We start from the raw sequence: 13,744 nt of genomic DNA, 5'->3' as shown, positions 1-13,744 counted from the left end.
CAATTATACTGCACACTTCCAAAACCACCTCCATATCTTAATTCCAGGTACCAACAGAGACCTCAACATTAAACTTAGGAATTTTAGCTCTATCCCTTTTGCCACTAACAAATTTAGTACCATTAAGTACTTTTAGTACAATAATAGTACACATTTCCGGAACCACCTCCATATCTTCAATTCCAGAGACCAATAGAGATCTCTATATCAAATTTCAGGATTCCAGCTCTATCCCTTCCCCCATCATCAAAATTTAGCATTATTTAGTACTTTTCGTACAACTATAGTATTCATTTCAAAAACTAGCTCCATATCTTAATTTCAGATACCAACAGAGACCTCAATATCAAATTTAAGAATTTTAGCTCTATCACTTCTGCCAATATCAAATTTTTAATACTTTTTGTGCAATAATAGTACACATTTCCAAAACCCTCTTCATTTTTCAATTCCAGATACCAATAGAGATCTCAATATCAAATTTCAGAATTCCAGCTCTATCCCTCCACTCACTACCAAATTTAGTAATATTTAGTACTTTTCGTACAATTGTAGTACACATCTCCAAAACAACCTCCATATCTCAACCATAGACACCAACAGTGACATCCTTATCAAATTTTAGCATTCTAGCTCTCTCTCAGCACCAAATACCAATTTTAGTACTATTTAGTACTTTTCGTACAAATTCGAAATGTAGCAGTATTTAAACTTTTGGTACAATTGCAAAAACCCTCCATATCCCTTAATTGCAGACATCAACAGAGACCTCTATATAAAATTTGAGAATTTCAACAAATCCCTTCACCCCAATACCAAATTTAGTACCATTTAGTACTTTTTTCAAACCACTGCCAAATCTCAAACACAGGTACCATCATTAATCTAAATATAAAATTCCAGAATTCTATATCTATCCCTTCAACCAATACCACATATAGTACCATTCAGTACATTTCGTACAATTATAGTGCACATTTCCGAAACCACCTCTATTGGTTCAGGCTACACATGAACAGTGACCCAAATACCATCTTTCAGATTTCAAATTGTATCAAACATACAGTACAATTTAGTACTGAATGCTACATTGTTCGAAGTTTGCTTCATGAACTCAATTTACTTATTTTGTTGATGTATGTCAAACTCCAAGTTAGGGAGCTGCAATTCCTTGAGTTCTAAAGATACCAACAATATTTGATAGAGAGGTAAAAAAGAATCGTAGAAAAAAATTGAAAAGTTCTAACTCAAAGAACACATTTTCTGACTTCTTCACGATGACTTTTGGTATTTGTATAGCATACTTTTAGGGGTGTCCAACAATTTATGTACAGGGTGAGATAAAAAAAAAACGTCAACAATGTCAAATACCATAGTTTTTACATTTTTTTTTTAAATTTTTTTGAATAAAAGCAAAAAATGTCGGAAACAGCATCAAATCTTAGAATAAGTTTAGATTTGTTGGAATTGGTCACCTTTAGCACGAATTATGGCCTTCAAACGTCAAATGAAACCGCAACACGCTGTCCGAATGTTGATCTGCGGTATTTTGGTTCATTCCTGGCGAAGCGCTAACTTGAAGTGATCGACACTTTGGTATTTTTTAGTGCCACCCTTCTTTTCCAAAATACTCCAGACACAATTGTCCAAAGGATTGGTATCCGAAGATTTTGGTGACCATTTTGTTTGCTTACAAAATGCTGGACAACGAATGTTTTCTCATCGGAGACGGCGAAAACCAAATGCACCAGTTCACCACTTTCGGCCAAGCGAAGCAACTCTTTCGCTTTTTTGAGTCTATTTTTTCTGTTGCGGTGTAAGTTCTTGTACTTTTTGGAATTGCAATGGCTTTACCCCGAGCTCTTATTTCATTCTTTGCCGAATGGAACATTGCGAAATGTTCAACTCACGAGCCATTTTTCGGCCACTGCGACGCGGGTTTCGATCAAGTCGCTTCTTTTCTTTTCGAACCATTTCTGCTGATGTTGCTGTTTTCTTCCGTCCACTTCCTTGACATCGGACTACGCTACCAGTGTCACGGTAACGAGCGATGGCACAAGACACAAAAGATTTATTCACATTTAAATGCTGGAATGCTCTATCGAAAGCCACTTGTAGTTTTCCATTCAAATATAAAGAAATCACACTATCACGCTTGAATTCCATCACAAAAATTGTTTTTCTGTAAAATTCCCTCCAAAATGCTTTTGTACGCTTGTAAAAAATATAATGACCTGTCACTGGAATAATTTTAACAGCTGTCGGACGAGTGGTTGAGAAATGACAGAAGTCTGAAGTTGGTTGCAGTTTTTTCATCTCAGTCTATATATGCAGAATGCTTTATAGTATAGTACATAGTTTGTATAAAATAATGCTTCTTTTAATTTTAAAAATGGTTGGGATCTCTTAAAAGTATGCTTTAATATTTTTTTAAATATAAATGCGAAAAACTCAATTTACATATACCTCTAACATAATGACCAAACTTCTCTAAAGTTCATTGATTTCCTGTTCGCTAGCATACACAAAATAATTATAGAAATCCTTGCACTGGCCTTCTTAACGGTCAACTAATTTTTGTTTATACAAACCATATCCCTGATGCCTCAATGTGTCTAACATCCCCAAATTTCAGACCAAAAAAGAAAAATATGATCTGGACTACCAGCATGCCTTTTGTTCACATGCGTGCACTGCATTCTTATGATTCATTATGAATTCTTATGATGGCATTCTTATGTTTTCTCTAGCGTTTTCATGTCGCCTATGTTGTATTTAGCTTGTCCATAATAAAAATCACCTCATAATCTACGGCACCCAAACATACACACACAAAAAAAACTTCAAAACTTATACGTTTATGTTGGCAAAGATTCAAAACTTATTTGTCTTTCTTGTGTGATTTTTTATGAGAGTGTGTGTGTGGTTTTTTGTTCTTTTTGTTTGTATATAGGATGTTGTTGGGTGAGAAATTCTCAAAATCCATTTTGTTTTGTGTCAGGAAATTGTAATTGATATAGGTCGGTAAGGTGATACCCTGCAAATTGTTGTCTTAATTAAGGTGTTTCTCCTAGAAGTATACCTAACACTATTGCGTATATTAAAGAACTGTATAGTAAAGGGAGCTCCGAAAAGTATACTATAGATTGGTTATCCAAAAATTTGAACATAGTCACTTAACATATGACTCTAGTTTGACGTTTAGGCATTGAATATTTTGCGAAGTTGTTTTAAATCCGTTATGAACTCCTGTTGGCATCAGAATCTTCAGAATATGAAATCCGACAAAAACTAATCTGGTTTGAGAATTAGGGCATAAACTTCCAAAATAACAAAAAACAACAGGTTTTGTTATATGGTGTCTATACGTAAACGTGCCCCTGTGTATTCTGTTTTTAATACCTGGCATCCTAGGCTTTAAGATGAATATTTCGCGGAATTTCAAATGGAATGAAAAAATTAGTAACCCATACAATTTATAATGGAGGGTACTAAAAGGTCACTCGCTAGGTCTGAAATCCTCATATTTGATATTGAGGACTCTTTTGGTATCTGATAGCTAAAATCCTGAAAATTGATATGGATGTCATTGTTGGTTTCTGGGATTGAGATATGGAGGTGGTCTCGCAAATGACTGTGGTCGAGAGAAGAAAGTGGTTTTGGATATGCCAACTATATTTGTACTAAATTTGATAATGAGGAAATTTAAAAGTGCTGAAATCCTAAAATTTAATATTAAGGTTAATGTAAGTATCTGAGGTTGAAATATGGACATTGTTTTGAAAATTCGTACATTAACTGTACGAAATGGAGTAAATGCTACTTAATTTGCTGAAATTTGATATAGATGTCACTGTTGGTGTCCGTAGTTGAGAGAAGAAAGTGGTTTTGGAAACGTGTACTATGAGCGATGAAAAGTGCAAAATGCCTCAAAATGTGCCGTTGGGTGTTGAGATAGAGATAGCAGGTGGTTGTAACGGTACCTCCTGATATTCGATATTGATATAAGGTGATAATATGATTTAAGACTCCCTTTCTAACGGGGTTCTTTAAAATTCTGTTTCGTAATGGAGTTTCGGTTCTTCCCGATATTCGGTATTCTGAAGGTTTTTGGACACATTTTTAGACGCAATCGTTTAAAATTCGATATGTGGAGTTTGTAATGGGTTCTGTCTTCAGTGGCAGAAAATTTGTGGAATAGACTCATTATTCTTTTATCACTTGTAAGACGTTACCCCCTAATATTTGACTATTTTAGTGCCAATTTATCCACATTTCTAGCAGATTTTTGTTTTTAAATTTGGTATTTAAAACTCGCAATAGATAAAAACCACTATAGCAGGGACCGATACCATCGACATAATGACATTTTTAAGACTATATACCAACCGATTTCAAAAATTGAAGTGGACCCGGCCCGTCCGAACTTAACACACGTTCGCTTGTTTTTATACCCTACACCACATAATGGGTATTACGTCTTTGTGCATTTATTTGTAACATGGAGAAGGAAGCGAGATAGACCCATAGTTACTTTAGAGGATCATCATACAATCACTTTATGAGTTGATTTATGCATGACAGTTCGTCAGTCCGTCCGTCTGTCAATGTATTTTTGTTAACAGAATGCAGGTCGCATTTATTAACCGATTGAGACGAAATTTTGGATATAGCTCCCATATATATTTTCAACAGATTTTGGGTTAATTGTGCACTAAATGACCAATATCAGTCCAAATGTCCTGTATTCTGGCAATTCCGACCGAACTCAGTCTAGAAGCAAGTACATTAAATTTGGTGACAATCGGTTCAGATATAGCTAAAGCTCCCATATATATGTTTCATCCGATTTGGTGTTTAAGTCACTTCACAAGAATGATATTTGGTACCAGATATCTTATAGAGCTTGGAAATTTTATCGACATCGGCTTAGATTTGAATATAGCTCCCACATATATCTTCAACCGATTTCGGGTTAATTATGCACCAAAAGGCCAATATTAGTCCAAATGTCCTGAATTTTGGCACATCCGACCGAATTCAATCTAGAAGCAAGTACATAAAATTTGGTGGAAATCGCTTCAGATATAGCTATAGTCCCTAACATTCGTAATATGCATTTGACAACAATGATATTTGTTACCAGATATCTTATAGAGCTCGGAAATACCTTTGCCAAATTTTATTGAGATAGGCTAATATTTTGATATATCTCCTATATCTATCCTTAATCCGATTTCAGACTTATATCAGCCCATATGGAGTGAATTTCGGGACATAAGTTTCCATTTGGTGGAACTTTGGAATATAATCCTTCCCAAAGTGATATCATGTACTCTATAGCAATGTTAATTGGTATAAGAGATTAAAACGTCTCCGTCAAATTTAATGAAAATCGATTTAGAAGTGGATATGCCTCCCATATATTATTTCCCTCTAAGCCCAAATTATAACTGGTCTAAAGCCAAATGTTGATAGGTGGTATGATCTACCTCAAATATCATATAGTCGGCCCTCCCGACTTTTGACTTTTCCTTTCTTTAATACTTCAGATTTAGGCAACGTTTCTTTAAATATTCTTAAAATTCAAAAAAAATCGTTTATTTTCCATTTTCTTTAAAATTTTTCAAAAATAACTATAAAATCTGCATTAGACTACTGTCAAGGACAACTTAAAATTCCCTAGAAATTTAACATAGTCCCATTTTGGTGTCGCTTTATTATACCCTCCACCATTTTATAGAGGGTCGAAATATTCATAATAGACCCTACAAAGTATATATTCTTTATCAGCGTAAAATTATAAGACTATCTAGCGATGTCTGTACCAGTAGGCAGGTTACGTTCGTAAATGGGCCATGACGGTCCACGTCTTAGCGACATTGTTTATCGGAATTTTTTAAAATTTCATATTTAAAGTTCTTAATGGGTACTACAGCCTATGACAAAAATTTTTGTATGCAGGTCCACGTCTTTGTATATATATATTCGGTATTTTGATGATTTTAGCAACATTATTCACCAGAATTTTTTGGTTCGTAATGGATACTACAGCCTATGCCAGAAAATTTGCTGTGCGGGTCCACGTTTTATAATCCCCATGGTACCTCCCTAAATTCGGTATTTTGATGATTTTCGCTACATTATTCACAGATTTTTTTTTCAATTTTCGTATTTTATTATTGTAATATAACGTCTATATTCGGTATTTTTAAGATTTTAACAGAATTTTTGGCGAATGTTATTATTTTTATACCCTACAACACTATATGTTGGGGGTATTATAAGTTTGATTGGGCCAAAAATTATGTAACACCTCGAAATATTTGTTTCCCACGTAGGAAAGTATATATGGATCTTCCTGTCTCGCCGAGATGAGTCGACCTAGCTATGTATGTCCGTCCGTCCGTCCGTCTGTCCATGTTAATTTGTAATCAAGCTACAGGTCGCAATTAAGAACCGATCCTCACGAAATTGAAAATGAAGGCATGGTTATGGTCAGAATAGAACCCTATTGTTTTTGGGGATGATATTTAGGGGTTGAAACAGAAAAATTTCCTGATTTTGCAGTTGCTCTATAGGCCACAATTATGAACCAATCGACGCGAAAATTTACACGGAGTTAGAGTTTAGGAGTGGGCAGAAACCTACCAAATCACAAATACATTAAAAGATCACTTCTGACCATTACAGTTATGCTAATAGCCAAGAAATCGGATATATAGCAATATATGTACAATATATATGTAAAAGAATTGATCTAATTTATTCTGCTTATAAATCAAGAACCGCTGGCCCGATTTTCACAATTCCCATCAATTCAGAATGGTCTCTTGCCAGAAAACGATAAAATCTTAGCAAATCGCTGAAAATATACCAATAAAAAAGTGAATATTTTTGTCGAATTATTTCAATTTTTGTCATATTTTTTATCGCATGCGATTTTTTCAATTTGACTTACAATTTTGAATTGTAAATTTTCTAAATTTTTACACCCCCAACCCTACGTTTTAAGGGTATTATATGCATATCGCAATTATCGTCCGATCCTCACGAAATTTTGCATGAGGGTAGGGTTAGGGTCAGAATTAAAGCCTGGACTAAAAAAGCTTAGTTTTTCCTAATTGTGTAGTCGCTCGACAAGGAATTTCGCATCAGAAGGACAGGAAAGAAGTCTAACATTTTGGATGACCATTGGATTATATTTAGCTGTAAAATGGACCACAATTTTCGTTTGAAAGTAAATATTGGCCAAATTCTCCGGGTCAAAAAACTAAGGGTAACCTCTGGGAGGGGCTCTTTGACATTATGTCAAAAACGAAATCTTCCAACATGGATTTGGATATAAGGGGACTTCGAACGTATTGTAGTGTTGTAGGGTATCTCATGGTCGGCCCCGCACGGCTATAGCCTTTGTTTACTTGTTTTTTTTTTTTTTGAAAATTCCAAATTCGTTCCAAATGGTGGAGGGTATTCAAAGTTCGGCCCAACGGAACTTAGCCGTTTTTATACCCTACAACACTATGTGTTGGGGGTATTATAAGTTTGATTGGGCCAGAATTTATGTAACACCTCGAAATATTGGTTTCCCATATATGAAAGTATATATGGATCTTCCTAGCTCGCCGAGCTGAGTCGATCTAGCTATGTATGTCCGCCCGTCCGTCTGTCCGTCTGTCCATGTTAATTTGTAATCACTCTACAGGTCGCAATTATGGCCCGATCTTCACGAAATTAAGAATGGAGGTGGGGATTAGGTCAGAATAGAACCCTATTTCTTTTGGAGATGATCGCATAATATTTAGGGGTTGAAATGGACCAAATACTGAAAAAATGTCGGATTTTGCAGTAGCTATACAGGTCGCAATTATAGACCAATCGACGCGGAATTTCGCATGTAGCTAGAGTTTAGGGCGGGGAAGAAGTCTACCAATTTGGGTGGTCATCGGATAATATTTAGAGGGTAAAATAGACCATATCTTTTTTGTTGAAAAAATTCAATATTTTTCATTAAACCGCGAATATTTTAAATACCGGCGAAATCACAAAGCCATGACAAGGTTACTTCTGATCTTTACATTGATGTTAAGATCCAACAAATCGGATATATAGCAAAATATGTGCGATATATATGTCTATCAAAGAAGATATGCTTGAAAGATCTCATATATGTCGAGAACGGCTGAACTGATTTCGACAGTTCTCATTAATTCAGAATGGCCTCTTGGCAGGAAAGAAAAAACGTCTAAAAAAATCGCATAAAAATATCTCTCTAAAGATGAAAATATTGATTTTATAAATTTCCTCATATCTTTTTCAATTTTGTCATATTTATACCCTACACCACATAGTGGTAAGGGTATTATGTCTTTGTGCATTTGTTTGTAACATGGAGAAGGAAACGAGATAGACCCATAGTTACTTTTGAGAACCTTCATAGAATCACTTTCTGAGTCGATTTATGCATGTCAGTCCGTCTGTCCGTCCGTCCGTCCGTCCGTCCGTCTGTCCATGTATTCTTGTGAACAAAATGCAGGTCGCATTTATTATCCGATTGAGATGAAATTTTCTAAACAATATTTTTTTGGCCCAGGGACGAACCCTATTGAAATTGGTGAGAATCGGATCAAATTTAGATATAGCTCCCATATATATCTTCATCCGATTTCGGGTTAAATGTGCACCAAATATCCACTATCAGTCCAAATTACCTGAATTTTGGCACACCCAACCGAGTTCGGCCTAGAAGCAAGTATATCAAATTTGGAGAAAATCGGTTCAGATATAGCTATAGCTCCTATATATATCTTTCATCCGATTTGATCTTTAAGTCCCTCACATTCCTACTATGCACTTCACAACCGTGATATTTGGTACCAGGTATTAGATGGAGCACAGAAATAGCTGTTTTAAATTTTATCGAAATCGGTTCAGATTTGGATATAGCTCCCATATATATCTTCATCCGATTTCGGGTTAATTGACCACCAAATGGCCAATGTCAGCCCAAATGGCCCGAATTTTGGCACATGTGACCGAGATTAGCCTTAAAGCAAATACAACAAATTTGGAGAAAATCGGTTTAGAAACAGCTATAGCTCCCATATATATATTCATCCGATTTCGGGTTAAATGTGCACCAAATGTCCACTATCAGTCCAAATTACCTGAATTTTGGCACACCCAACCGAGTTCGGCCTAGATGCAAGTATATCAAATTTGGAGAAAATCGGTTCAGATATAGCTATAGCTCCCATATATATCTTTCATCCGATTTGGTGTTTAAGCCTCTCACATTCGTAATATGCACTCCACAAGAATGATATTTGGTACCAGATATAAGATACAGCCCAGAAATGGCTGTTTGTAATTTTATCGAAATCGGTTCAGAATTGGATATAGCTCCCATATATATCTTCATCCGATTTCGGGTTAATTGTGCACCAAATGGCCGATATAAGTCCAAATGGACTGAATTTTAGTACATCGGACCAAATTCAGCCTAGAAGCAAGTATATCAAATTTAGTGAAAATCGGTTCAGATATAGATATAGCAACCATATACATGTTTCATCCGATTTAGAGTTTTAGTCCCACACATTCGTATATTTGGTACCAGGTATTAGATGGAGCACAGGAATAGCTGTTTTAAATTTTATCGAAATCGGTTCAGATTTGGATATAGCTCTCATATATATCTTCATCCGATTTCAGGTTAAATGTGCACTAAATGGTCAATATCAGCCCAAATCACCAGTCTAGAAGCTAATACGTAAAATTTGGAGAAACCCGGTTCAGAGATAGCTATAGTTCGTAAAATGCACGATAGAATTAGATAGATTTTGATTTTGTACCAAATATCTCATAGAGCTCTGAAATGCCCTGTATAAACCTTTTTATGAGAGCTCTACTAAATATGCATAGTGGTGTAGGGTATCATATAGTCGGCCCCGCCCGACTTTTAAGCTTTCCTTACTGGTTTTGGCATATTTTCGTTTTGAATTAAACATTTGGTAATATTTCTACAGCTAACAAAACTAAGTAGTTAGGATATCAGGATATCATATACAGATCGCATTTATGGGCCGATCCTTACGAAATTTTGCATGGGGATAAGATGAGGGTCAGAATAGAAGCCTACTCTTTTTGGAGATGATCGTTATATATTTAGGGGTTGAAATGGACCAAAAAACTGCAAAATTGTCAGCAGGTCGTAATTACCGCCCGATCCTCTCGCACAGTTGAATGGAGGTTACCGGACATTGCAAAAGCCAAGCAGTTTTGGATGGCCATCCAAAAATATTCAATGTGTGAAATAGTTTGCCAACTTTTGTAGACAAAATACGAAAATGTCCATTCCAGTGACTTTTTGGAAAATTCACAAACACAGGAAAGACGCACTTCTGACTATTTCGTTAACGCTGATTTCGTTGAAGAATATAGTCAAATGTCTGTATCTCATATAGATGCGTTTCAGTCAAAATCCAATAATAAATGTTAATCTTTTGCCACTTCTGAGAGATTATAGGTCTTTGGGAAATATTGGTTCCAGATCTAGGAAGACCATTTACGTGCAACATCTACTAATAAATTGGAAATGAGCAAATTCGTTGAAGTTGCTATTATTCGAAAATTAGAGAAAGAACCCGGATGGCTTTCTTTTATTATTTGTCACAATATCTTGTGGAATTCTTTCGAGTATCTCGCCTATATAAACTGTATCGTTTATTAAAGTGTTGTAGGGTATTCAACGGTCGGCCCCGCTCGACTGTAGCCTCTGCTTACTTGTTATTTATTTTATTTATTTATTTATTTATTTATTTATTTTTTATTTTTTTTTTTTTTTTTTTTTTGAAAATTCCAAATTCGTTCCAAATTTCAATGAAAATATCACAAAATGAATTTTTTCTCATCCTCAAAATCTGATTGAAATTGAATTGTAGCATATTGCACTTTTCGCTAATATTGCCATTTTTTAGCTTCATCAAGAGGTGTAGCCAAAGCAATGTTTTCATTTTTCCTAATTTATGGCCAGTTCTAAGAACAACAAAACACATATAGTTCTTTTGCAACAAACAACAATAACTTTTGTCGTCATTTCCACTTGAAACAAGGACCACCTAGAACAGCGAAAAAACATTAACAATTCATATGACATTAAAAAAAACGTAGCAATAAATCTTGAAAGTATTACAACGAAACCAGAAACAAATATGAAATAAACCCCATGTTTTTGGTTTTGGAAAACGACTAGGAGTTACTTATTTAAATATTATTGTGTGCATCCCAACCACAACCAGCTAGCCAACCAGCCAAACAAACAAAATTACTTCATTACCCGAAACTCTCTTTCAAAATTTGTTTTCAGCAAAAACAAAACACGACCACGCTCACAACCACAAAAGTCAATGCAGAGCAAATCAAGTCACAACCAAAGGCGCAAAGGAAGTAAAATACACGTAGACGGTGATGATGTCCTTACAGCGGTACTTAAGGTATAATTAAATTACATCATTAAGGTTTGTTTAGTTTTCCTTGTTGTTTCTATTTTGTAAAGTTGTTATTGTTGTTGTGGTTCATCTTATTCTTCTTATACGCATCCAGCACAAAGTCAATTTCAATGAAAAACTTTTATTTCACCGCAACAACATGACATTCAGTCGTGGCTTCATTCTCGCCGGCACACTCACTTCTTTTCAATTCACTTTGACAAAATAAAATTCCACTTTAAGTTGGTGTTACATTCGAGCAACAAAGGTTCAATACGAAAAAACACACACACAGAGAAAAACACGGCGAACGAAGATCCTTACGCGTAACTTTTGGGGCGAAACACAAAACGCAATCGAAAAGCACGACAACGACGCCTGGTGAACACGTCCGCATTGGTCTAAAGGCAAAAGTCAAATGTTGCTTGATTTTTGCCACAGCCACAATTCATGGCTGTGTGCTATACGACCAGCTAGCTCACCGACCAAACGACTAACCAACCAGCAGGCCTGCCAACGAACCAGCCAGCCAGCAAGCCAACCAACCAACCTAACATCACTGATATCGGCATGTAAGAACAAATGTAAGCAATTTGCAGAGACGGACGGACGGACGGACGAAAAGACAGACAGAAAGTCCTGGCAGGAGTAGTGACAGTAATATTCTCACCGCCATAACATCATCGTGTTGTGGCAGATACTATAACGACAACGAAGTACTACTTGGAAAGATGAAAACATTGCTCCGTCTCTGGGTGTTTTGTCGATTTGGATGTTGGTTGGATGTTTATTTTCTTTTTCTCATTGCTTAGATGCACTGTGGGATCAAAGGATGTGATGAGAGAGATTTTTGTGAAGAAAATGGAGGACGCACTTATTATCCGCTTGAGATGAAATTCTCCAAACAGTATTTGTTTGGCCCAAGGACGAACCCTATTGAAATTGGTGAGAATCGGATCAAATATAGATATAGCTACCATATATATCTTCAACTGATTTCGGATTAATTGTGCCCCAAATTCCCAATATCAGTTCAAATGACCTGAATTTTAGCACATCTGACCGAATTCAGTCTAGAAGTAAGTACACTAAATTTGGTGAAAATTGGTTCAGATATACTTGTAGCTCCCATATACAGGGTGAGATGAAAAAACTGTAACCAGTTTCAGACTGCTGTCATTTCTAAGCCACTCGTCCGACAGCTGTTAAAATTATTCCAGTGACAGCACATTATATTGTTCACAAGCACATAAAAGTATTTTGGTTAGAATTTTCCAGAAAAAAAGTTATTCGTGATGGAATTCAAGCGTGATAGTGTGATTTCTTTATATTTGGCTGTAAACCCACAAGTGGCTATCGTTAGAGCACTCCAGCATTGAAATGTGAATAAATCTTTTGTGTCTCGTACCATCGCTCGTTACCTTGATACTGGTAGCGTAGCCCCACGTCAAGTAAGTGGACGGAAGAAAACAGCAACATCAGCAGAAATGGTTCGAAAAGTAAAGAAGCGACTTGATCGAAACCCTCGTCGCAGTGGCCGAAAAATGGCTCGTGAGCTGAACATATCGCAATATTCCATTCGGCAAATATTGAAAAATGAGCTCGGGTTAAAGCCATTGAAATTCCTAAAAGTGCAAAAACTTCCACCGCAACACAAAAAAAATAGACTCAAAAGAGAAAGTGGTAAACTCCCGAATTTGGTTTTCTCCGATGAGAAAACATTCGTTGTCCAGCAGTTTGTAAACAAACAAAATAATCGTGTTTACTTGCCAAAGAGATCAGCTGAAAATGTCCAGCTTCGGTTGGCTACCAGAACTCAAGCGCCGGCCATGGTGATGGTGTGGTCGCTCTCCGTTCGTATTTATTGACAGTGGCATCAAAATAAATGCCGAATATTATCGCGAAATTTTTCTGGAGGGTGTATTAAAGCCTTTGGCACGCAAACATTTTGGCCGCAGGCCTTGGACATTCCAACAGGACTCAGCACCATCGCACTCAGCACGCGCCACCCAAGAATGGTTACAAAATGAGGTTCCACGCTTCATTTCCAGGGCATCAAAATACTGAATATAGAGAGGTACCAATATATGGGAGCTATACGAAGACCTGGACCTGAATAGACAATTTTCTGTCACAGGATGTAGTACTCCTTAGGAGATTCAATGGCCACCAAAATCTCCGGATACCAATCCGTTGAACTATTGTGTCTGAAGTATTTTGGAAAGCAAGTTTGGCACTAAAAAATATCAAAGTGT

General features: G+C 36.2%; 1 protein-coding gene across 1 annotated transcript in view; it reads right to left on the bottom strand.

Annotated features, from left to right (window-relative positions):
• LOC101889422 (uncharacterized) overlaps window positions 1–11,990 on the bottom strand; it is a 35,355-nt gene extending 23,365 nt beyond the window's left edge. Inside the window, exon 1 of the mRNA XM_059129161.1 lies at window positions 11,339–11,990. The gene's annotated coding sequence lies outside the window, so the exon portion shown is untranslated. The remainder of the gene's footprint in view (window positions 1–11,338) is intronic.
• Between the last annotated feature and the right edge of the window lie 1,754 nt (window positions 11,991–13,744).

Source organism: Musca domestica, unplaced genomic scaffold, assembly GCF_030504385.1.
Source record: "Musca domestica strain aabys unplaced genomic scaffold, Musca_domestica.polishedcontigs.V.1.1 6, whole genome shotgun sequence".
In the NCBI taxonomy this organism is placed as follows: domain Eukaryota; kingdom Metazoa; phylum Arthropoda; class Insecta; order Diptera; family Muscidae; genus Musca; species Musca domestica.
This window is presented reverse-complemented; position numbering and strand designations above follow the sequence as displayed.